Raw genomic sequence first — 26,371 nt, forward strand, 5'->3', positions numbered from 1 at the left:
AGTGTCTGTACGGTACGGTAATTAATTACGCGAATTTTTGCTAATAACTCGACTGGCGGCCAGCAATAGTGCTGTAGAAGGTGCGCGTTCCTCTGGCGTTTTCGTCCCCACGTGGCTTTATTGAAAACACAAACAATGTATTACAATGGAATAACACTTAATGTAGAACACACCCTATTACTAATAATAAAAACCAAGATTCGACAATACCGTACGTAAATTATTAACGCAATACTGTATAACGATTCGATAGTAGGTAAATGAGATACAAAGATTCGGCAATACCGTACATAAATTATTATTGCAATACTGTATAAAGATTCGATAGTAGGTAAACGAGATATAAAGATTCGGCAATACCGTACGTAAATTATTAATGCAATACTGTATAACGATTCAATAGTATGTAAATGAGATATAAAGATTCGGCAATACCGTACGTAAATTATTAATTCAATACTGTATAACGATTCGATAGTATGTAAATGAGGTATAAAGATTCGGCAATACCGTACGTAAATTATTAATGCAATACTGTATGAAGATTCGGCAATACCGTACGTAAATTATTAATGCAATACTGTATAACGATTCAATAGTATGTAAATGAGATATAAAGATTCGACAATACCGTACGTAAATTATTAATGTATAGATTCGATAGGAGAGGGTCGAGAAACGTCGTGTCAGTTCAACGTTATATTTTCCCTTCACTACCAATATAATGAGATATACAAAGTACGTAAATTATTAAATGATTCGATAGTATGTAAATATTAAAAATAGAATATAAGATTCGATAGCATGTAAGTTAATATTAAAATACATATAAAATATACATTGATTTAACGGCCGGCAAACTTATTATACAACTTGTTATAGAAATATAAAGAAGAGCTGTAACTCAACTCGCTATAGGCCATGGCGTTGACAACATCAATCCAAGATTAAAGCGCACACGGCGTTCCATACAAATGACGATATTAAACTGGCGGCCGCTTTGGTTGGCGGCCGCTTCGACCATACTCCCCAGGCAGGCTGCGGCACCAGTAGAGTCTAGCGTAATACCAAAACAGAAACAAACTATAAACACCCAGCTTACCTAAGTTTTGTGTGTCTTAGAAGAAACAAACTACAAACGGCCTAGGCCTAGGCCTTCTACACCTTTTATATTAATTAATATTCATAAAGGCCGCGCTGTGTGGATTGATACCAAACCATTAACCACCTGCTGCTCTATAGAAACCAAAGAGCGCCTTCAACGGACAACATTAGACCGTACTAGTTTTTGAAAAATAATTTATTTTACCAATTTAATTTTTCCTCACTATGTCGATCGATGTGTCAAAATATAACCCAATTCGTTTATTTTTTGTTCAATCAGCATTAAATACAATGCAACAACAATTGTTTTGTAATATTGTCGGCACAGTGACGATGCGATAATGCTGAGTCATCATGAGGACGGTACAAAGATGCAACAGCATAGCATAAAAACAATATCAAATGTAAAAGGTATAAAAATGATGAATGCCGACTGGACAAAGAAAGACAATGGAAGAATATGAGAATTGTTTGAAGGTTTGCATGAAGAAATCAAATGTTTATATAAAGTTTGCAGTACATCTCCAATTAGTTCTGAATGAATGAATTGAGTTTTTCGACGTTTCAATCAATAATTTACTTTGATGATCGTCCAGTCTGAGAAAACAAACTCCTCACTCCTAAGGACGATCATAATATTTATGGATGGGACGATAAAAGCATACAGTCGGAAAGCCGCGTTGGTAACGCATCACTGATTTCATTCATTGTGAGGGCGCGCTTCGTGGAAAATGTTGGAATTTTTGCTATTTTAGTACACTTAGAAAATGGTATAATTTTGATATTAAATGAAATCAATAAACGTATTTCAATAGTTGAACTACAAGCGTAAATAATGAAAAAAACTGTGATCTAAATTCCACAGATTTTTTGTTTCAAGAAATATCATTATTTCATGTATAAACTTTTTTACTTTAATTTTTTTTTAAATGATGGTAAAAAATCATTAAATTTCATATTTTCTAGATAAGGTTTCAAAGCGAATTTAAAATCCTTTCAAGATAAACTATTAAGCTATCTATTAAAATAAAAATCTAATTTTAAGCTTTCTTGGGATGCAACTCCCACTAATCAAACCAAACCTACTACATTTCTGTTCTGTTTCGATCGAAAAATCGCCATTTTGAAACTTTGTTTACGTTTTACGAAGCTGGTACGAATCGTCCCGGACTGAATCGTGTCTGTGTTCAATACGGTTTTCATGCAGGCGTATTACGTCATAGGCCTAAGATTTCAATTTGCTCCCCGATTATTGTTCTATTTGGTTTCTGAGCTAGGAAAGGCTACCTACTATAATTACTTACTTGATTTCTAGCCTAGCTAGGCCTAAAAATAGTATTTTCTAGGCCTAGCTAGGCTGAGTAATTCTGATATAATAATACTAATATTAGATACACCCTAGTGAGTGTTAATAATAGTAGCTGGGTATTCTATAGTCTAGGCTGGTGGTAGGTCTATCCCAGCTCTGCTCATATACCAAGCAAGAAGAAGCCTGAAGGAGAAACTAGGCCCAGAACAAATAAAAAACTGTTAAAAAAACAATAAATGGAAAAATAAAAAAAAATAACCCATTTTCAATTTATATATGGGGAATGTTTTATAAAATCGGGCATGTTTGTTTCAGAGACTCAAACGTGTATTTTTATATGGTCATGTTTTTAAAAAAGATAATTATGGGCCCAGCTGAAACCAAGATATAAAAATATAAGTCCATCATTTACTTGAGTATTGTTACAGTGATTGGTTGGTACTCAGTATTTCAGTATCTGGCAGTAAATGTCACACTTGTATATAAATATTACTTTATTAGATACAACTTGCATTTCACACAAGCAACCAATTTTTTTTTTACGTATACAGAATGTGAAAAAGCAGTTTTTAATACAAATATCTTTCAAACAATACTGATATAAATAGTAAATACTACTACTGTATATATTATTTAAATAGCACCTTGTTCATCAAACATAACAAACTAGCTAGGCCTATATCATATTAACTTATGTGAGTCTTACGGTTGTACTGATTTTATGATTGTTTTATATGTTTATATTGTATGTATCTGTGTGACTCTGGTTAATAAAGTAAATCAATCAATCAATTGCAACTTAATTTATATCTTATCATTGACTGATCTGAAACGCTTCTAAAACTTGAATGCGTATGAATGTATATGTTATATTATTATTAGCGAATAAAATGAAAAACTATCAGCTGCAGCAATGATATTGAAATCGAAAAAACCATTACAGCTTCCACCGTCCAACCTCATATTGAAGAACGAGACAGAAAATCGTCGAGTCTTGATACCAACAAAAAACCTAAAATGAAAATGAAGAGCTGAAATGTAATGAATGAAACTATTTAAATAATTGTCACTATGATATGAACAAAACATTGCATCGTTATACAGTATAATTATTCAACAACCTGAAAACATTTTCAGATATAGGCCTACCATGAAAAAGCAGCAAATACAACATTTCCTTATGTCTGTTTATTGTAATAATTAATAATATTATAAATAAATTGTATCCCTCAGTTGTCAATAATTTTACTATAAATAAATATTTAACTATATAGAATAGGTAGGCCTATACCTGTATCAGGCTGCGATTTGCTTAATTATCTTTTTAAAACTTCCCAATGCATCTTCAATATAGAGTAGGATTGTAACGATACTTTAATAAAACTAAATTGTAACTAAAGTATTTAAATTATTAACAGAACATGTTACTAGGCCTAGGCCGATATAATACGACAACGATCCACCAGGTCGTGCATATACTCACCTACAACAACCACAATCAACACACCATGCACCACACACGACGGAACTAGTGCCGCGAGACGTAACAATATATGACATGAGGACCTTTTTTAAAATGTTCGCTATAGGAAGCTTAAATAGGGTTTCAAGCCAATTTTAACGTAAAACAGACTATTGATACTTACTCTATCCATATACGTCGGTTTTTTGGTAATTCACTGTATGGGATGCAAATCCCACTAATGGAAAATTTGTAAACAAACACCTGTTAGAAAACTTCAGTTTTGACGGACGCACACGAACTTTGGAAAGAAATTGTCGCTGACAACAAATCCAACAAATTATTCAGAAAATTAGGTGACCTGCGACATCTTAAACATATAAGGAACTGATCTTACCATATATGGTTAATTTTTCGCCTACTAATGTTTATTAAACAGCTATTAAATAACGTATACTTTATGCTAATGTTTTCGCGCGAAACGTTGATGCTTCTGTGCCGAGAGAGGGCTTCTAAAATTTATGACGTCATGCGAAGTCGAAAATTCAGCGATAACGGTCATATTTCCCAACGCGGCTCTCCGACTGCATATAATTGATCGAAACGTCAGTTATTTTCAGAAGCAAAAATTATTTAAAAATTCTATTACATGTATTTATCCTCTTATACATTTAAACCGAGGGTTAATTCTGTGTGTTTTTCTAAAAATAGTATCTATGTAATTTTGAGTGAATAAGTATAGACTTCAGTAATCCTATTGTGCTTCTACAGAAAGACCTACACTAAACTGTTGAACAGCTTTTGTGACGTCACGGCCAAAGTCAATAGCGGCATGTGATCGTGATATTAACGTTGACCTAAGTAAAAGGGTGAAGTTGCTTCCAAATGAATATTGGAATAATTGATAGTTCTTTTGCAATTTATATTTATATAAGTGTGTTTGGGTAAAATCATCAGAATACCTACCAGAAAAATCACAAATTGCAATTTTAATATTAGTATAAGTCGGACGGATACATTTGTTTGTTTGTTTGTTTTATTTGGTGCAATCAACATACCAAGGATTACCCATAGAGCTAAGCTTTCCAATGGGGTACAATCAACATACCAAGGATTACCCTTAGATCTAGAAGAGCTTTCCAATGGGGTACAATCTACATACCAAGGATTACCCTTAGATCTAGAAGAGCTTTCCAATGGGGTACAATCTACATACCAAGGATTACCCTTAGATCTAGAAGAGCTTTCCAATGGGGTACAATCAACATACCAAGGATTACCCTTAGATCTAGAAGAGCTTTCCAATGGGGTACACTCAACATACCAAGGATTACCCTTAGATCTAGAAGAGCTATCCAATGGGGTACAATCAACATACCAAGGATTACCCATAGAGCTAGAAGAGCTATCCAATGGGGTACAATCAACATACCAAGGATTACCCATAGAGCTAAGCTATTCAATGGGGTCCTTATAACAAAAACATAGAAACATTCACAAAAATATAACAACCGTTCACAATACATCAGTCTGGCTATGCACATTACTAATATAAAGCTTTATATATAGCACGGTTATACTCATTAGGTGTTTTTATACCTTTTATGTTTGATGGAACATTATTCCAATCTTGAATAGTATGATAATAAAATGTTTTTGAAGCTAACACTTTGATATTAGGAATTACAAAATGTTCATTAATTTCCTTTCTTTCAACAAAATGCACTCCGTGTTTTGTGGGTGCACGGACAACTTATTTTGAACTACCACTTGTAACATAATTCCATACCATGACCTAGTTAATGTGAAATGTATAATGGATCACGATGAGCCACCAATAAGGCACTGTCATTGGCATATAATAATAGTTTGCAATCATTATCAATACAAATAGACATATCGATAATATAACAAATAAAAAGAAGCGGACCTAAAATACTGCCCTGTGAGTACATTGTAATGTTGGGGAAAAAGTGTTATCAATACAACGTCATGAGGTAATTTCCCGATTGATCGTAATCAAAACGGTACTGGAGTCTGGGTTTGGTCAACTAGCGTTCCTGCGCCTAACTCGTCATCCATTCATAGAAGCCTTGGTGAAGTAAGCCTACGTGGTGGTAACGATAGAACGGTCCCGAGATAACGCCCTATACTTCGGCTTTAGTTGATAGAGGATTGAAATATTGTTAGAGATAGATGTTTGATTATGTGTAGATGTGTGACTTGTTCTATTATCCAAAATGATGTTCCGCATTTAGGAGATGAAGATAGTAGTTGGGTGTAATGATTTTGTATATCATTTAATTATCATAGACTGTATATTATGCGATAAATATTATTTTATATATATTTTTTAAATATTTATTGTTATGATTATAATAATAATAAAAAGATATTTGTTAGTATAAATTTAAAAAGCTAAAAAAAAAATAGATATAAGAGGTGTAAAATGATTAAATATATTTAGAGTTAGTATATGAATTATTGCACAAAGGGAGTTCAGATACCAGATCAGAAGCAATATTACAAAAATAGTTATTAAAATGATTAGATATAGTACAAGTTTTAAAACATTTATTGCCGTCTATATTTATACAAAAATGTGAATTCTCATTTCTTTTAGTATTTAATTAATTAATTAGGTGTTTCAATAACATTCATTTTGCAGTTTTTAAATATTATTTAAAAAGATTCTAGGTAATTTTCTAAAAATACTTTCTATGGAATTTTGAATTGGATATTTATAGACGTCGTACGACGCTGCCGATATAATCGTGTACATTGTGTTTCAACAGAAAGACAGTTAGACCGTGGAAAAGTTTTTGTGACGTCACGGACAAAGTAAATATAGCATACATATTATACGTGGATTATGAATAACAATTACACAGTAGTTGACGTCAAAGGGAGTGGGTGCAGTTGCTGCTACAAATCGTCACATTTGACTGTATCGGAATATTGATAGTCCAGATACGAGGAGATCCATGAGTTACAGTCCAGTCTTAAGCCAATTGTAAGTTTACAATATTTCATTAATATAGTTCGGAACAAGAATAGAGAAGTATAATTCTGATGGTTATGCTTCCATGGTTATTTGGAGGAGGGTGTGGGTTGTGGTAAATGTCTTGTTAATATCACTGAACGTACTATTCTGTGTGCCACACACTAATCGTCAACAAACAACGAGTTCTCTGTCAGTAATTGCCGAACCTAATCATAATCTTAAATGTAGCAGGACAGTATTGTTAATTGAAATTGGTTTCTAGACAAATCGTTGTGCAAGATAATTGACGTTTTTCGAGTCTCGAAAACGAAAAAAAAAATGAATCAATTTGGAATGGCGGAATTCCATGATATTTATCTTGGCAATTTTATGATGTTTGAACTTGCCTGTTTGCAGCCGGTTGTATAAATTGACGATCACTTTAAGCTTCCGTAGGTATGCATAAATTGGTAGTAACTTTAAGCTTCCGTAGGTATGCATAAATTGATGGTAACTTTAAGCTTCCGTAGGTATGCATAAATTGGTGGTAACTTTAAGCTTCCGTAGGTATGCATAAATTGGTGGTAACTTTAAGCTTCCGTAGGTATGCATAAATTGGTGGTAACTTTAAGCTTCCGTAGGTATGCATAAATTGGTGGTAACTTTAAGGTTCCGTAGGTATGCATAAATTGGTGGTCACTTTAAGCTTCCGTAGGTATGCATAAATTGGTGGTCACTTTAAGCTTCCGTAGGTATGCATAAATTGGTGGTAACTTTAAGCTTCCGTAGGTATGCATAAATTGGTGGTAACTTTAAGCTTCCGTAGGTATGCATAAATTGGTGGTAACTTTAAGCTTCCGTAGGTATGCATAAATTGGTGGTAACTTTAAGCTTCCGTAGGTATGCATAAATTGGTGGTCACTTTAAGCTTCCGTAGGTATGCATAAATTGGTGGTAACTTTAAGCTTCCGTAGGTATGCATAAATTGGTGGTAACTTTAAGCTTCCGTAGGTATGCATAAATTGGTGGTAACTTTAAGCTTCCGTAGGTATGCATAAATTGGTGGTCACTTTAAGCTTCCGTAGGTATGCATAAATTGGTGGTCACTTTAAGCTTCCGTAGGTATGCATAAATTGGTGGTAACTTTAAGCTTCCGTAGGTATGCATAAATTGGTGGTAACTTTAAGCTTCCGTAGGTATGCATAAATTGATGGTCACTTTAAGCTTCCGTAGGTATGCATAAATTGGTGGTCACTTTAAGCTTCCGTAGGTATGCATAAATTGGTGGTCACTTTAAGCTTCCGTAGGTATGCATAAATTGGTGGTAACTTTAAGCTTCCGTAGGTATGCATAAATTGATGGTCACTTTAAGCTTCCGTAGGTATGCATAAATTGGTGGTCACTTTAAGCTTCCGTAGGTATGCATAAATTGGTGGTAACTTTAAGCTTCCGTAGGTATGCATAAATTGGTGGTAACTTTAAGCTTCCGTAGGTATGCATAAATTGGTGGTAACTTTAAGCTTCCGTAGGTATGCATAAATTGGTGGTAACTTTAAGCTTCCGTAGGTATACATAAATTGGTGGTAACTTTAAGCTTCCGTAGGTATGCATAAATTGGTGGTAACTTTAAGCTTCCGTAGGTATGCATAAATTGGTGGTCACTTTAAGCTTCCGTAGGTATGCATAAATTGGTGGTCACTTTAAGCTTCCGTAGGTATGCATAAATTGGTGGTAACTTTAAGCTTCCGTAGGTATGCATAAATTGGTGGTAACTTTAAGCTTCCGTAGGTATGCATAAATTGATGGTCACTTTAAGCTTCCGTAGGTATGCATAAATTGGTGGTCACTTTAAGCTTCCGTAGGTATGCATAAATTGGTGGTCACTTTAAGCTTCCGTAGGTATGCATAAATTGGTGGTAACTTTAAGCTTCCGTAGGTATGCATAAATTGATGGTCACTTTAAGCTTCCGTAGGTATGCATAAATTGGTGGTCACTTTAAGCTTCCGTAGGTATGCATAAATTGGTGGTAACTTTAAGCTTCCGTAGGTATGCATAAATTGGTGGTAACTTTAAGCTTCCGTAGGTATGCATAAATTGGTGGTCACTTTAAGCTTCCGTAGGTATGCATAAATTGGTGGTCACTTTAAGCTTCCGTAGGTATGCATAAATTGGTGGTAACTTTAAGCTTCCGTAGGTATGCATAAATTGATGGTCACTTTAAGCTTCCGTAGGTATGCATAAATTGATGGTCACTTTAAGCTTCCGTAGGTATGCATAAATTGGTGGTCACTTTAAGCTTCCGTAGGTATGCATAAATTGGTGGTCACTTTAAGCTTCCGTAGGTATGCATTAAACTTTATTTTAGTGTACCATTATACAAACTACAGTACTCCAAATGTCTCCTTTTACCTCTAGAGGGCTCACTTCCGTGTGACAAACCCATCACAGGTTATTTCAAATAAAATAATGAACTACGCTCTTTTTTTTGGTTTACTTTATTTAAACTAACAGTATGAAAACCAACTGTTAATGTAATACATTACTCGTATAGGAGTTGATTATTCAATGAATAATTTTTACCCAAATGTAGTAATGCGTTGAACCATTGACAATCTTAAAAGAGTCGGCTTTGTAGTAATGCGTTGCACCATTGACAATCTTAAAAGAGTCGGCTTTGTAGTAATGCGTTGCACCATTGACAATCTTAAAAGAGTCGGCTTTGTAGTAATGCGTTGAACCATTGACAATCTTAAAAGAGTCGGCTTTGTAGTAATGCGTTGAACCATTGACAATCTTAAAAGAGTCGGCTTTGTAGTAATGCGTTGAACCATTGACAATCTTAAAAGAGTCGGCTTTGTAGTAATGCGTTGCACCATTGACAATCTTAAAAGAGTCTGCTTTGTAGTAATGCGTTGCACCATTGACAATCTTAAAAGAGTCGGCTTTGTAGTAATGCGTTGCACCATTGACAATCTTAAAAGAGTCGGCGTTGTAGTAATGCGTTGCACCATTGACAATCTTAAAAGAGTCGGCGTTGTAGTAATGCGTTGCAACATTGACAATCTTAAAAGAGTCGGCTTTGTAGTAATGCGTTGCACCATTGACAATCTTAAAAGAGTCGGCTTTGTAGTAATGCGTTGCACCATTGACAATCTTAAAAGAGTCGGCGTTGTAGTAATGCGTTGCAACATTGACAATCTTAAAAGAGTCTGCTTTGTAGTAATGCGTTGAACCATTGACAATCTTAAAAGAGTCGGCGTTGTAGTAATGCGTTGAACCATTGACAATCCTAAAAGAGTCTGCTTTGTAGTAATGCGTTGCACCATTGACAATCTTAAAAGAGTCGGCGTTGTAGTAATGCGTTGAACCATTGACAATCTTAAAAGAGTCGGCTTTGTAGTAATGCGTTGCAACATTGACAATCCTAAAAGAGTCTGCTTTGTAGTAATGCGTTGCACCATTGACAATCCTAAAAGAGTCGGCTTTGTAGTAATGCGTTGCACCATTGACAATCTTAAAAGAGTCGGCTTTGTAGTAATGCGTTGCACCATTGACAATCTTAAAAGAGTCTGCTTTGTAGTAATGCGTTGCAACATTGACAATCCTAAAAGAGTCTGCTTTGTAGTAATGCGTTGCACCATTGACAATCTTAAAAGAGTCGGCTTTGTAGTAATGCGTTGAACCATTGACAATCTTAAAAGAGTCTGCTTTGTAGTAATGCGTTGAACCATTGACAATCTTAAAAGAGTCTGCTTTGTAGTAATGCGTTGCAACATTGACAATCCTAAAAGAGTCTGCTTTGTAGTAATGCGTTGCACCATTGACAATCTTAAAAGAGTCGGCTTTGTAGTAATGCGTTGCACCATTGACAATCTTAAAAGAGTCGGCGTTGTAGTAATGCGTTGAACCATTGACAATCTTAAAAGAGTCGGCTTTGTAGTAATGCGTTGCACCATTGACAATCCTAAAAGAGTCGGCTTTGTAGTAATGCGTTGCAACATTGACAATCTTAAAAGAGTCTGCTTTGTAGTAATGCGTTGCACCATTGGCAATCTTAAAAGAGTCGGCTTTGTAGTAATGCGTTGAACCATTGACAATCTTAAAAGAGTCGGCGTTGTAGTAATGCGTTGCACCATTGACAATCTTAAAACAGTCGGCTTTGTAGTAATGCGTTGCACCATTGACAATCTTAAAAGAGTCGGCTTTGTAGTAATGCGTTGCACCATTGACAATCTTAAAAGAGTCGGCTTTGTAGTAATGCGTTGCACCATTGACAATCCTAAAAGAGTCGGCTTTGTAGTAATGCGTTGAACCATTGACAATCTTAAAAGAGTCGGCTTTGTAGTAATGCGTTGCAACATTGACAATCTTAAAAGAGTCGGCTTTGTAGTAATGCGTTGCACCATTGACAATCCTAAAAGAGTCGGCTTTGTAGTAATGCGTTGAACCATTGACAATCTTAAAAGAGTCGGCTTTGTAGTAATGCGTTGCAACATTGACAATCTTAAAAGAGTCGGCTTTGTAGTAATGCGTTGCACCATTGACAATCCTAAAAGAGTCGGCTTTGTAGTAAATGCGTTGCACCATTGACAATCCTAAAAGAGTCTGCTTTGTAGTAACGCGTTGCAACATTGACAATCCTAAAAGAGTCGGCTTTGTAGTAAATGCGTTGCACCATTGACAATCCTAAAAGAGTCTGCTTTGTAGTAACGCGTTGCAACATTGACAATCTTAAAAGAGTCGGCTTTGTAGTAAATGCGTTGCACCATTGACAATCCTAAAAGAGTCGGCTTTGTAGTAATGCGTTGAACCATTGACAATCTTAAAAGAGTCTGCTTTGTAGTAATGCGTTGCACCATTGACAATCTTAAAAGAGTCGGCTTTGTAGTAATGCGTTGCACCATTGACAATCTTAAAAGAGTCGGCTTTGTAGTAATGCGTTGCACCATTGACAATCTTAAAAGAGTCGGCTTTGTAGAATGGTAAAGAGTCGCTTGAGAATGGTAAAGAGTCGCTTTCCAATCGAGTTCGAACAATACCATGAAAGCCCCAGTGGTCTAATGGTTGGGACATCTGCATATCAAGCAGGCGGTCCGAGTTCGAGTCTCGGTTGTGGCGACTTTTTCTCATTCTCACTGATTTCCTCATCTTTATCGTTTCAAATTAATTAATTAAATTTCAGTATATCACCGGGCGGTTTAGAATTAATGTTCTTTGCCTGTTCTGTTTATATATATATATATATGCATGGGCGATTTTTTTTTTTTTTTCTCATTTTCACATATTTCCTCGCCTTTTATCGTTTCTAATTAATTAAATTTCTGTATATCACAGAGCGGTTTAGAATTAATGTTCTATGTCTGATGTGTTTATGCATATATGTATATATGCACATATTACTATGACTAATGTCTTTTACTTATTCACTTGATCGTAATATTTGATATTGAAATCAAGTTATTTGATAATTGGTATATCTTTCTTCATTTTAATACCTTATTATGTTATTACGACTACTATTCAAAAATTGTGACAATTGACTGCTCCAGGAGCAGCCCAGTTGGCTCTATCGTATACTGTATATTTCCTCTATGTTTATACAAATACTTTATTATATATTATTCTCTTTGATTTTCCACCTCCGTTGCGTTTATATATTTGGCTCTATATAATATAGCCTATATATATATACTCCATACTTTTATTTTATCATTACTATTTTTTACATTTTTGTTTTAATTTGTTGTTAAAACAAGTAGTACTATTATTATTCGACTAGTACTATCTTTAATGACTTTTCCAACATTTTGTTACTATTTTGTATTGCAATATTGCATTTGATCGTATTATTTAATACTCGTAGTAACTGGATATTGAAACTAAGGTAAATAATTGATTGTACTAATAGTATATATCTATTTATTGTTGACTATCAAGGCCCTACATAGCAATATTTACTACTATCAATATCAATATTTTACTCTATGAAACACGTACACCGTATTACAATTATTACTACTACGATATTTGTTTCATTGTAATTTAATTAATTTTTATTCACTGTACTACAAATATATAAATAAATAGTATAATTAATAGTAAACAACCAACCTAGATGCCTAAATTCAAAACTTCCATATTATGCAATTTAATGTATTGAATGTGCGATTATAGCAATATTACTCATTCTTCTGATAACTCGTACATTTAAAATCTTCAATATATTTTATGTGTGTACATGCATATGCATTAATTTAGTAATTACTATTTTTTTTCCTTTTACAATATCAACGTATATCAATGTTATGTATGTTTTGTAATAAGTGTTTAAGGGTAAACGACACACAAATCAACTGCGCTATTTGTAACATGCCCGCCCACTCAATTTGTTCTCCAACATCTCAACCAAATAGACATATCCCAAACGATTTTTATTGCTATAAGTGTCTCAGTGAAATATTTCCTTTCAATCACATAATCGAGGAAGACGAATTCAAACACGAAGTAAATCAACTTAAAAATGATCACATCATAAATTTCTTAAAGCTCCAAAATTTAAAAATTAATCCATTTGAAATAAACAACGATACTGACTATGATAATGATACAACAAACTCCAACGAAAAATGTGAATACTATCTAAGCGATACATTCAATGCCAAAACAAGTAACATAGATAACAATCTAAGTATAATACATATGAATTCCCGCAGTCTAACTAAAAACATAAACTCTATAACAAATTATCTTCATACATTAAACCATAAATTCTCAATCATCGCCTTCAGTGAAACATGGTTTGACAATAATAATACTCCCCCTCCCCTCACTCATATCAATGGCTATACTACTGTACAATCCGATCGCCTGCACGGTAAAGGTGGAGGTGTTGCCTTTTACATTTCAAACGAATTAAATTATAAAGTTAGAAATGACATAAGCCTACCATCTAGCCCAACATATGAATCTCTTTTTATAGAAGTCGATACGAAACCAAAAAACAGTATAGTAGGCATTGTATATAGACCACCAAGTAGCCCCACCCATCCATTCCTTGATAACCTCTCCAAATCTATAGACACTCTAAATAAAGAAAACAAGTATTCATTTATTTGTGGTGACTTCAATCTCGATCTTATGAAGCACAATATACATGGTCCCACAAACGAATTTCTAAACATTATGTACTCAGCTTCCTTCTACCCCCTTATTGACAAGCCAACTAGAATCACAACTAAATCGTCTACCCTAATCGACAATATTTTTTCAAACGTCCTCGACCAACAAATCACCCCAGGCATCCTTTACAATGACATTACCGATCATTTTCCAGTTTTCCAAATACTAAAAAACTCCCACCAACCAAATAGTAAAAAACAAAACATCACAAAAGAAAATTACTATTCTAGGAAAATCAACGAAAAATCTATTGCATCATTGGGAGTCGATTTGATTTCCACAAATTGGAATGAGGTGTACCGTAGTGATTCTGCTAACGAATCATATGATATTTTTTTTGACAAATTTTCCTCACTATATAATGCAAACCTGCCTATGACCAAAAAGAAAATTAACAATCGGAAACTAAACAAACCTTGGATTACAACAGGAATAATAAAATCAATTAAAACTCGAAATAAACTATATAAAAAATACATCAAATTACCTAATATAACTAATAAAACCAATTATGTTACATATCGAAACAAACTCACTAGATTGATCAAGGTATCTTGCAAACAGCATTTTGCTAACAAATTTAACAATTATAAAAGTAATATAAAAAAAACTTGGCAAACAATAAACAATATTCTTGGCAAAAACATCCACAAAAAAACCCCTAGTTTCTTCTTACATAATAACACTAAATTCACTGATCCTCTAGTCATTGCATCCAAATTTAACCATTACTTTGCAGAAATCGGCCCAAACCTCGCTTCTAATATTCATGCTCACTCTGGTAACTTTTCAGACTATCTTAAGAACCCAATTAAGAACTCAATCTTTTTCTCTCCTACATCTTGTAAAGAAATTCTTGAAATCACTTCCAAATTTAAAAACGGAAAAAGCCCCGGTCCTGATGACATCGATCCCAAAGTTATCAAAGATATTGCTCCTTTCATTATCAAACCCCTCTCCCATATTTTCAATCTTTCTTTGTCTTCTGGTACATTCCCGTCATCTCTTAAAACTGCCAAAGTCATTCCAATCTTCAAAAAGGACGATCCCCATTATTTTGCCAACTACCGCCCAATATCTTTATTATCTTGTTTTTCTAAAATTCTTGAACGGCTAATTTATAACAGACTCTACAACTTCCTCTCTTCTCACAACATTCTTCAAAGCAATCAATACGGCTTCAGGCCTAATCATTCTACTGAATTTGCACTTTTAGATACCCAAAACACAATTTCTTCCGCTTTGTCTAAAAACTACCACACCATTGGCTTATTTCTTGATCTGTCTAAGGCATTCGATACAATTGACCATACAATCCTCCTATCAAAACTTAAATATTATGGCATCCGAGGCATACCACTTTCTCTTCTTACGAACTACCTGAATAATAGAACGCAATTTACTTCCTATAACTCCCACTTTTCTGAACTTCTTCCTGTTACATGCGGCGTTCCTCAAGGATCCATTCTGGGCCCCCTTCTCTTCTTAATCTATGTTAATGACTTAATTCATGCTTCAAACTCTTTTTCATATGTTCAATTTGCTGATGATACCAATATCTTCCTTTCCCATCCTGATTTCAACACTCTTACAAGAACCTTCAACAATGAAATCAGCAATGTTTCAAACTGGTTCAAACTAAATAAGTTATCCCTTAACATCAGTAAAACAAACTACATTCACTTCTCCACTAACAAAAAAACTAATAACAATCCGAATGCAAATATATACATCGATCACACCCCTATCAAACAAGTTGAAAGCACATCATTTCTTGGCGTTCAAATAGACAACAAATTAAACTGGAAGCTTCATATAGCTAAAATCTCCAATAATATCTCCAAAACCATTGGTGTACTAAATAAACTGAAATCTACATTACCTCCTAAAATCATCACTTCTTTGTACAACACACTCATCTTGCCTCACCTCTTCTATTGTAACACTGTCTGGGCAGCAACAGATTCAAAGCATCAAACTCTTTGTCCATGGCTTAGTACTGAAACAACTAAACTTGACAGACTATTCAAACTCCAAAAGAAGGCAGTCCGTATATGTACCCAATCAAATTATCTCTCTCATACTAAACCACTTTTCCATGATCTAAACACCCTAAATATCTTTGACATAAACAAATTACAGACAGCCCTTTTCATGTATCGACTTTCCAATAACACACTTCCTAATACCTTAAAAAGATTTTTTCAAAAAAATAACGAGCTTCACAAATATAATACCCGAAATTCAAACAAATACGTCCAATCTAACCTAAATCGAAACTCTTCCCGAAATTCAATTATCCACACAGGCCCCTTAATATGGAACTCCCTTAACAAGTCTTTATTTGATTATAGTTTCATCATATTTAAATCAAAATACAAAAAATACCTAATATCAAAATACAAACCAACTTAATATTTCACCTAAATTTTGACCTATTTCAAACACCTCTTTTACCCTTATTTTTTTATTTTTTTGTTTGTTTGTCTTGTCTTCGTCCATACTTTGTCTCTTGCGTAGTGTATGTACCGTCTGTAACCCCTGTTTGTCTCTGTCTATGAACATTGATCCAAATTTTTTTATATAACTTTTTTCCTGGTGGAACCTGTCGTAAAGCTCTTTGAGCTTATTTGTGTTTTCTCCAGATACAATGCATTTATATTAACTTGATTCATATTTTGTCAACATATTTTGAAATTTGCTTTGTATAAATAAAATGAATGAATGAATGAATGAATGTAGTAACGCGTTGCACCATTGACAATCCTAAAAGAGTCGGCTTTGTAGTAACGCGTTGCACCATTGACAATCTTAAAAGAGTCGGCTTTGTAGTAATGCGTTGCAACATTGACAATCCTAAAAGAGTCGGCTTTGTAGTAAATGCGTTGAACCATTGACAATCTTAAAAGAGTCGGCTTTGTAGTAATGCGTTGCACCATTGACAATCTTAAAAGAGTCGGCTTTGTAGTAATGCGTTGCACCATTGGCAATCTTAAAAGAGTCGGCTTTGTAGTAAATGCGTTGCACCATTGACAATCTTAAAAGAGTCGGCTTTGTAGTAATGCGTTGAACCATTGACAATCTTAAAAGAGTCGGCTTTGTAGTAATGCGTTGAACCATTGGCAATCTTAAAAGAGTCGGCTTTGTAGTAATGCGTTGCACCATTGACAATCTTAAAAGAGTCGGCTTTGTAGTAATGCGTTGCACCATTGACAATCTTAAAACAGTCGGCGTTGTAGTAATGCGTTGAACCATTGGCAATCTTAAAAGAGTCGGCTTTGTAGTAAATGCGTTGCAACATTGACAATCCTAAAAGAGTCGGCTTTGTAGTAATGCGTTGAACCATTGACAATCTTAAAAGAGTCGGCTTTGTAGTAATGCGTTGCACCATTGACAATCTTAAAACAGTCGGCGTTGTAGTAATGCGTTGCACCATTGACAATCTTAAAAGAGTCGGCTTTGTAGTAATGCGTTGCAACATTGACAATCTTAAAAGAGTCGGCTTTGTAGTAAATGCGTTGAACCATTGACAATCTTAAAAGAGTCGGCTTTGTAGTAATGCGTTGCACCATTGGCAATCTTAAAAGAGTCGGCTTTGTAGTAAATGCGTTGAACCATTGACAATCTTAAAAGAGTCGGCTTTGTAGTAATGCGTTGAACCATTGACAATCTTAAAAGAGTCGGCTTTGTAGTAATGCGTTGCACCATTGGCAATCTTAAAAGAGTCGGCTTTGTAGTAAATGCGTTGCACCATTGACAATCTTAAAAGAGTCGGCTTTGTAGTAATGCGTTGAACCATTGACAATCTTAAAAGAGTCGGCTTTGTAGTAATGCGTTGCACCATTGGCAATCTTAAAAGAGTCGGCTTTGTAGTAAATGCGTTGCAACATTGACAATCCTAAAAGAGTCTGCTTTGTAGTAACGCGTTGCACCATTGACAATCCTAAAAGAGTCGGCTTTGTAGTAATGCGTTGCAACATTGACAATCTTAAAAGAGTCGGCTTTGTAGTAATGCGTTGCACCATTGACAATCTTAAAAGAGTCGGCTTTGTAGTAATGCGTTGCACCATTGACAATCTTAAAAGAGTCGGCTTTGTAGTAATGCGTTGCACCATTGACAATCTTAAAACAGTCGGCTTTGTAGTAATGCGTTGAACCATTGACAATCTTAAAAGAGTCGGCTTTGTAGTAATGCGTTGAACCATTGACAATCTTAAAACAGTCGGCTTTGTAGTAATGCGTTGCACCATTGACAATCTTAAAAGAGTCGGCTTTGTAGTAAATGCGTTGCACCATTGACAATCTTAAAAGAGTCGGCTTTGTAGTAAATGCGTTGCACCATTGACAATCCTAAAAGAGTCTGCTTTGTAGTAACGCGTTGCACCATTGACAATCTTAAAAGAGTCGGCTTTGTAGTAATGCGTTGAACCATTGACAATCTTAAAAGAGTCGGCTTTGTAGTAATGCGTTGCACCATTGACAATCCTAAAAGAGTCTGCTTTGTAGTAACGCGTTGCACCATTGACAATCCTAAAAGAGTCGGCGTTGTAGTAATGCGTTGCACCATTGACAATCTTAAAAGAGTCGGCTTTGTAGTAATGCGTTGCACCATTGACAATCCTAAAAGAGTCTGCTTTGTAGTAACGCGTTGCACCATTGACAATCCTAAAAGAGTCTGCTTTGTAGTAACGCGTTGCACCATTGACAATCCTAAAAGAGTCTGCTTTGTAGTAACGCGTTGCACCATTGACAATCCTAAAAGAGTCGGCTTTGTAGTAACGCGTTGCACCATTGACAATCCTAAAAGAGTCGGCTTTGTAGTAATGCGTTGCACCATTGACAATCTTAAAAGAGTCGGCTTTGTAGTAATGCGTTGCACCATTGACAATCTTAAAAGAGTCGGCTTTGTAGTAATGCGTTGAACCATTGACAATCTTAAAAGAGTCGGCTTTGTAGTAATGCGTTGCACCATTGACAATCTTAAAAGAGTCGGCTTTGTAGTAATGCGTTGAACCATTGGCAATCTTAAAAGAGTCGGCTTTGTAGTAATGCGTTGCACCATTGACAATCTTAAAAGAGTCGGCTTTGTAGTAATGCGTTGAACCATTGGCAATCTTAAAAGAGTCGGCTTTGTAGTAATGCGTTGCACCATTGACAATCTTAAAAGAGTCGGCTTTGTAGTAATGCGTTGCACCATTGACAATCTTAAAACAGTCGGCGTTGTAGTAATGCGTTGAACCATTGGCAATCTTAAAAGAGTCGGCTTTGTAGTAAATGCGTTGCACCATTGACAATCCTAAAAGAGTCGGCTTTGTAGTAATGCGTTGAACCATTGACAATCTTAAAAGAGTCGGCTTTGTAGTAATGCGTTGCACCATTGACAATCTTAAAAGAGTCGGCTTTGTAGTAATGCGTTGCACCATTGACAATCTTAAAACAGTCGGCGTTGTAGTAATGCGTTGAACCATTGGCAATCTTAAAAGAGTCGGCTTTGTAGTAAATGCGTTGCACCATTGACAATCCTAAAAGAGTCGGCTTTGTAGTAATGCGTTGAACCATTGACAATCTTAAAAGAGTCGGCTTTGTAGTAATGCGTTGCACCATTGACAATCTTAAAACAGTCGGCGTTGTAGTAATGCGTTGAACCATTGGCAATCTTAAAAGAGTCGGCTTTGTAGTAAATGCGTTGCAACATTGACAATCAATGTTTATATTTCTATTTGTTTGCAACCTTTGGGCTCAACAACAAAAGAAGCTATCAATATCAACGTTATGGTGTTCTACTCAATTGTTTAACTTCATTGTTATAAGCTGTTCATACGTATCTAGACTATGAACCCACGCCATGACTAACGCGTTTTAAAACTCACCTATGAAAAACAAATGTACTGGTTTAATGAACTGTGCCACAAGACGTTGCTGGGTATGGTAGATAATGTACGCCATTTATTTATTTATTTATTTATTTATTGACTTTTGACATTGGTACTGGTTTAATGAACTGTGTGAAATCAAATGACTTTTGACATTGGTCGAACCAAATAAAACATACAATGTGAGCATTTTCTATAAAACAATTTTTTAATCAAATAATGGTCTATTATGTTTATTAATAACATTCTGACATTGTCTACAATTCAATGTATGAAATAGGTAATAGTGACATTACAATTGAGTAAGTTATTAAGGAACTCATTCACTCTTCCTGGTATAATAGGGAATAGTGACATTACAATTTAGTAAGTTATTAAGGAACTCATTCACTCTTCCTGGTATAATCTAAAGCTTCTCTGTTTGAGTGGGTTAGTCGAAGATGGCGTCTCGAAGGCAAAAATTCATATTTTATTTAAAAAAAAAAGATTTGTGTAAAAACTAGCATGCTATCGAAGTTGCTAAATCAGTAAGAAGATAAGAAGGAAATTCGATAAAATTAAATTTATTCAGATTGCAAAATAAGAATTTTGTTTTATTGTTTAACAGATTCATAATGGATGGAAAAGATGTAAAATTCCAAACATTTCTGGGAGAACTAAGTGAACACTATTCTGGTGTAAAGATGCGATGGCTGAGAATGCTTCTATTTGGTATTTTACCCATTGGAACTCTTGATGAAAAATCAGCCCTAGATTTATTTAACCAACTGACTGAACGTGGATTGATTTCCAAAACTGATTTGAAGCTGTTGTCGGACATTGCTGAAGTAACCGAGAGGGCCTTAGCAACAGAACGCATAGACAAATATAAGAACACTATCCAAAGTAGCGATACAGCAGGTGTAGGATTAACAGCATATCGCAGAGCAATGTTTAATGTTCTAACTAACACTGACAACGACGATTTGATGAAGGTTATTGGTTTCTACACATTGAGTGACTACAACTATGACAATATATGGGATGTTGTATATCACATTGAGAAAGCCGGACGCTTGAAATCACAAAACGACCGTGACACTTTTGCAAAGCTTATAAACCAACATGCACAAAGTTTTCTAAAAGGTAGATCGCCACATTATTATGCATAATACACTTACTTGAGATCATTTAAATAGAACCTAATTTAATTACGTAATTTTGAAATGTGTATTTAACTATATTTCTCATTCTCACAGATTTCCTCATCTTTATTAAACAATAAACAAAATAACATAAAAAAAAGTCCGATTCCGAATAAAAATATATAATATATATATATACACAGTAGGCAACGAACATTAATTCTAAACCGCCCGGTGATATATACTGAAATTTAATTAATTAATTTGAAACGATAAAGATGAGGAAATCTGTGAGAATGAGAAAAAGTCGCCCCAACCGAGACTCGAACTCGGACCGCCTGCTTGATATGCAGATGTCCTAACCATTAGACCACTGGGGCTTTCATGGTATTGTTCGAACTCGATTGGATAGCGACTCTTTAACATTCTCGGCGTGGTACGGCGGAACAGCACTAGTCCTCAGTTGTACACACGCGCAACAGAGATCAAATTGATACGCCCTCATCTTACAGTATTTTTATTCACGAGGCGGGATCTCCGAAGAGATACTTTTATATATATAAACACAGTAGGCAACGAACATTAATTCTAAACCGCCCGGTGATATATACTGAAATTTAATTAATTAATTTGAAACGATATATATATATATATATATATTTAGAATTAATGTTCATTGCCTGATGAGTTTATATATATATATATATATATTTGAATTATTTGATGTATAGAACATTCATTGTAAATTCAGGTTTTTTATTTATATTTATTAAAACAGGTCAAGTGACAATAAGTAGTAGGCCTAATGAAGAACAAGGAATGCGAAAAGAGGTTAAATCAGAAACAGGTTAGTTGCTTTCAGAATAATAATATTTAAACAAAATTCTTTTTGATGTTTAATTCCAATCCTGACCACATGTAGAACGATATATAATTAGGAAGCTTCATTATTTTAAAAACGAAATGTTGTTAACATCATAATAAGTAAGACTTGTATTACACATGTTATTATTCTTTGAGATGCAATAAGCTTAATTCTAATCCGCATTACAAAGTTTGTTTACTGAATACAAATATAGGATTTTCAGAGTAAATATGTATGTTTTATTAGTATTTTAATACACTAACACTCGACCGCACGGTGTACGGCTCTGAAAATGTTTATTTTTCTGTTTGCTGCCCTCTGTTGAGCATATTTCGACAACCCCTGATGGATTAAAAAGTGTGTTTGCCGCCCTCTATAATTCCGCCTATACTTATACAATCAATGGAAAAACGAAGTTTCTGTAACAACAAAACATTCTTGCATTAACAACAATCATGATATTATCTAGCCCTGAAAAAACATAAATAAATAGTTTAATTTAGTAAAAATAATGCCTAATGGATCAATTGATAATCGGCAATGTAATAATATTAATAATGTTTTCCAAATAAAATATATTCAGAAAAGATAGAAGTAGTTATTTTTCCTTAAACAGATGAGGAAGTGTCGACGACTCTTAAAGAAGAACAAGGAAAGCGAAGAGAATATAATGACTCCGCCTCACGACGAAACAGAAAATCTTGGTTTGTTATCACTCTCGAAAGATTGGGCTTGAAAACTTCAGATTCAAGTGAGTTACTTTAGTTATGTCGTATGCATTACATAATAATATGGTATTTAAAATTAATAATAGCACAAAAAAAAGATCTCCTATTCAGAAAGTATATTAAGTAAAACTTAGTTTGATGGGTTTAGATAGATATAATTTATGTTTGAAGAAATGTTTATCAAACAAAATCACATCGTCTTACTTTAATTTTGCTCATTTAATCATAATTAATTTGAAAATAAAATGTATTCATAAAATAATTGATAAGATTTTGTAATCAAATTCAAATTAATAGTAATTGACCGTAATATATATATTTTATTTGCCGCCCTCTATAATCCCCTTTACTGTACAGATTAATTAGGGCCTATAACGCACAAGTGTATGTCATTTGGCATACAATATTGTGGACGATCATTAATTAATTTAATTATGACGTAGATAATTGTGAGTTTAGTTTCAATCATAAACGTCCTCCGCAATAATTAATGGCCTTTTAACCTAATAACTTAAATACACGACAGCAATAACAATAATATATTATATTATTGTTATTGTTGTCGTGTATAAGCAAAAGTTGTATTATACTGATATACCTGAAAAATATTTAATTTAATTCTTATACTACAATTAAATTTTTAATTCACCGTCTCACAACCGCTAATGTGAAACCCTTAATGTAGAAAATCCGCTTTACCTCCAGCTAACGTAGAAACACAGCTTATGTAGTAAATACAAAATCAACACCACCAGCGCGCTCGACATATGAGGTTTACTACTAAAGCGGTGGATTGCTACATAACGGCTACAATCAATCAGTTCTGGCGACCCAGTCGTTTCACTTTTCTTCCTTTTTGATTGATAATATATTGAGTTTTTCGCCCTCTATATAATTTACTTGGGTGTACTTCGGCTCTATTTTAACCACTACACAATTTGTATTACAGTTGAACCTCTCGTAAGAGGCCACCCTCAGGACCGGAAAAAGAGGCCGCTTACGGGGTGACCGTTCACGGGAGGTTCTGCCGATAGAAGGCCAATGTCACGTATTATGGCTATGCACGATATTTTTCGGCGTTCTTAACGCAACGGGCCTCTAAATTCTCCAGATATTAATTGTATTTTATTGTGTATGATCAGGTGGTTTAGTATTATTTATGATTTTCAAGACAAATTTTAAAAGCTTTTATCATATGAAAATGGTCGGTCAAAATCTGTATAGATTTCTCATCTCATCTAAAAAACACAGGAATGTTCTTCACAGACATGTTTTTAAAATCGCTTTGAAATAAAGCTAATAATATATAACGCACGTAATATATCAAAATCAAACACAATTGTATTTTTGGTGTCAAAAAAAGTCAATACGAATTTTTCGGGTGGCCGTGTACGGGAGGTAAAAAACATTTCATTTTTAGTAAAAAAAAAGTGGCCGCGGCCGTTTACGGGAGGTGGCCGCTTACGAGGGGTACCAATTAATGCACTAATTAGATAGGAAGAACAAACGGGCTTTGAAAGTGCGGCCGATAACGGAGGTGGCCGTTTACAGGAGGTGGTCGCTCACGGAGGAAATTGTAGGCCTTCTTAATTAAAAGTAACTTAAATCAAATAACTTTATCTTGAAAATATTTTCTTATTTTTTTCATTAGAAAAAATTAAAAAATACCTGCTTCAAAGACAAAAGAAATTGTGTAGAGAGGCCAGTATATTTACACCAGCAACAATGCGTGGTAGATACACAGTTGACATTTCACAGATGTTTACCGATATGGAACTACTGAAAGAACGTGAAAACAATAAAGGAAGCAAACCAACAACATTAACAGAAGTGGTAGATGTTATCAGCTCCACACCTGGATGTAGAGCTCTTATAGATGGGGAGGGTGGGATAGGTAAATCTACCATATTAAGGCATTTATCGTACAATTGGGCTACTGGTCTATCAATTAAAGTATTTCAAGGTAAAATTGTATTTCTTTTAAGTTTAAGAGATTTAAAACAAGATGACGACATCTTGGATATGATTGTAAAGGAAATTGATATGAAAGATTTTAATAGGCACACAAAACTTCCACAAAATTCAGAGTTAATTCAAGATTTTCTAATAACCCATGACGATACACTTGTATTTTTATTAGACGGATTGGATGAATTGCGATTTAATAATCCAAGCGTAATTAGTCTTTTCAGAAATAACTATTTAGAGAAAAGTAAAGTAATACTTACTTCACGATTAGAAAACATTCATGAATTCGTAAAAAAATGTAACGTACATGTAAGAGTTAATGGGTTTAACAACGAGAGCATAGGAAAGTACATTGACAAACATTTTGAGTATTTTGAAAAACCAGAATTGGGAAAATCCCTTAGACAAGAGTTAGATATTAACACAAATGAGTCGTCGTCGTCGTCGTGGGTCCAGGATGAGGAGGAACGAAAACATCCCGAAGCGTATGCAATGTGCAAAAACCCGATGCTACTTCTTTCACTCTGTATATTGTGGGAAGATAATCAAAGCCTCCCCGACGATAAAACGGACCTCTTTAAAGAACTATTTCGTAGTATTTTAAATCAGTGTATCAAACAAGAAAATGAACCAAAGATTTCTGATTTTGAAAAAACACCAGTGAAGTATGTAAATGCTATGGTTTTATTAGGGAAATGTATGTATGATAGCTTAAAAGAAAATCAACTTTCAATCAACAAAACGGATTTGACTGAACATTCGAACAAAGATAATAATATGGTTGATATGGCCTTAAAACTCGGGTTTGTTTACGAAGAAGCGCCAATTTCAAAATCTAAATTTGATAACATTTTTATGCCTCCTCACAAGTTGATAGTAGAGTCATTGGTGGGATTTTACTTGTGCAAATTATGTGAAAGTGAAGGTATTGAGAATGAGTGCTCAGATGTACGAACATTACTTACACCATTGGATGATGATGAGTGGAAGGTGATACGAGAGAGTGAGCATTTATACAGAGCGACAGAGTTTGCAACTGGTTTCCTTGGTGATAAAGCTGGCGGTTTCCTCAAGCACTGGGTTACAGATCGTTTGTCAACATATCGCTATCTGTTGAGAAATTTAAACTTTGTTAAAAAACAACATAAAGATGCTGTGGTAAATGAATTAATTAATTACATGACAAGCAAAGATTTAGAAATAAATAATCATTTGGATGATATATCTACCTCCATAAGAATGTTTATTGATCACATTAGTCCAGGTGTACAATGTCACGGGCATTTCATACGTTTAATTATGCAATTGTATTGTATGCAATATGATGGTGTTAGTGTCCGTGACTTTTGTAGTAAGATGGCATTGGAGCGAAAGGGAAGAGTTATTGCACACATTTTAGGCATTGAAGATAAATGTGACTGGGTTGGGATTTGGAATCTATCACGTGATGTATTTCATGACTTTGTGTCAGAATGTTCTCTCAAACAAGTTCAATTAGCATTACGTGATCTCATTATCGCTCGTAGTAAACTTCACAACATTGATGTTAATACATTTTCTTCATTTCTCATTATGTGTCCTAAGCTGAGGCAGCTTAACATGTTGTATTGCAATCTATCAGCTGACGTCATTGATCACGTGTCTGAAAAGTGTTCAATAAGAAATATTAGATTTAATCATCGTTAGTTTTCACTGATAACGTATGTTACTTCTACTATATAACAGACACATTTTTAAATCTCGCAGCAAGCAGGTGTCAATTTTTAATATCGCAA

At 34.5% G+C, this 26,371-nt stretch overlaps 1 protein-coding gene across 1 annotated transcript in view; it reads left to right on the forward strand.

The window, feature by feature from the left end:
- Positions 1 to 26,371, forward strand: part of LOC144835677 (uncharacterized) — a 64,865-nt gene that overhangs the window by 13,660 nt on the left and 24,834 nt on the right. The window lies entirely within an intron of this gene.

This window comes from Antedon bifida, chromosome 2 (assembly GCF_963402885.1).
Source record: "Antedon bifida chromosome 2, ecAntBifi1.1, whole genome shotgun sequence".
Classification (NCBI taxonomy): domain Eukaryota; kingdom Metazoa; phylum Echinodermata; class Crinoidea; order Comatulida; family Antedonidae; genus Antedon; species Antedon bifida.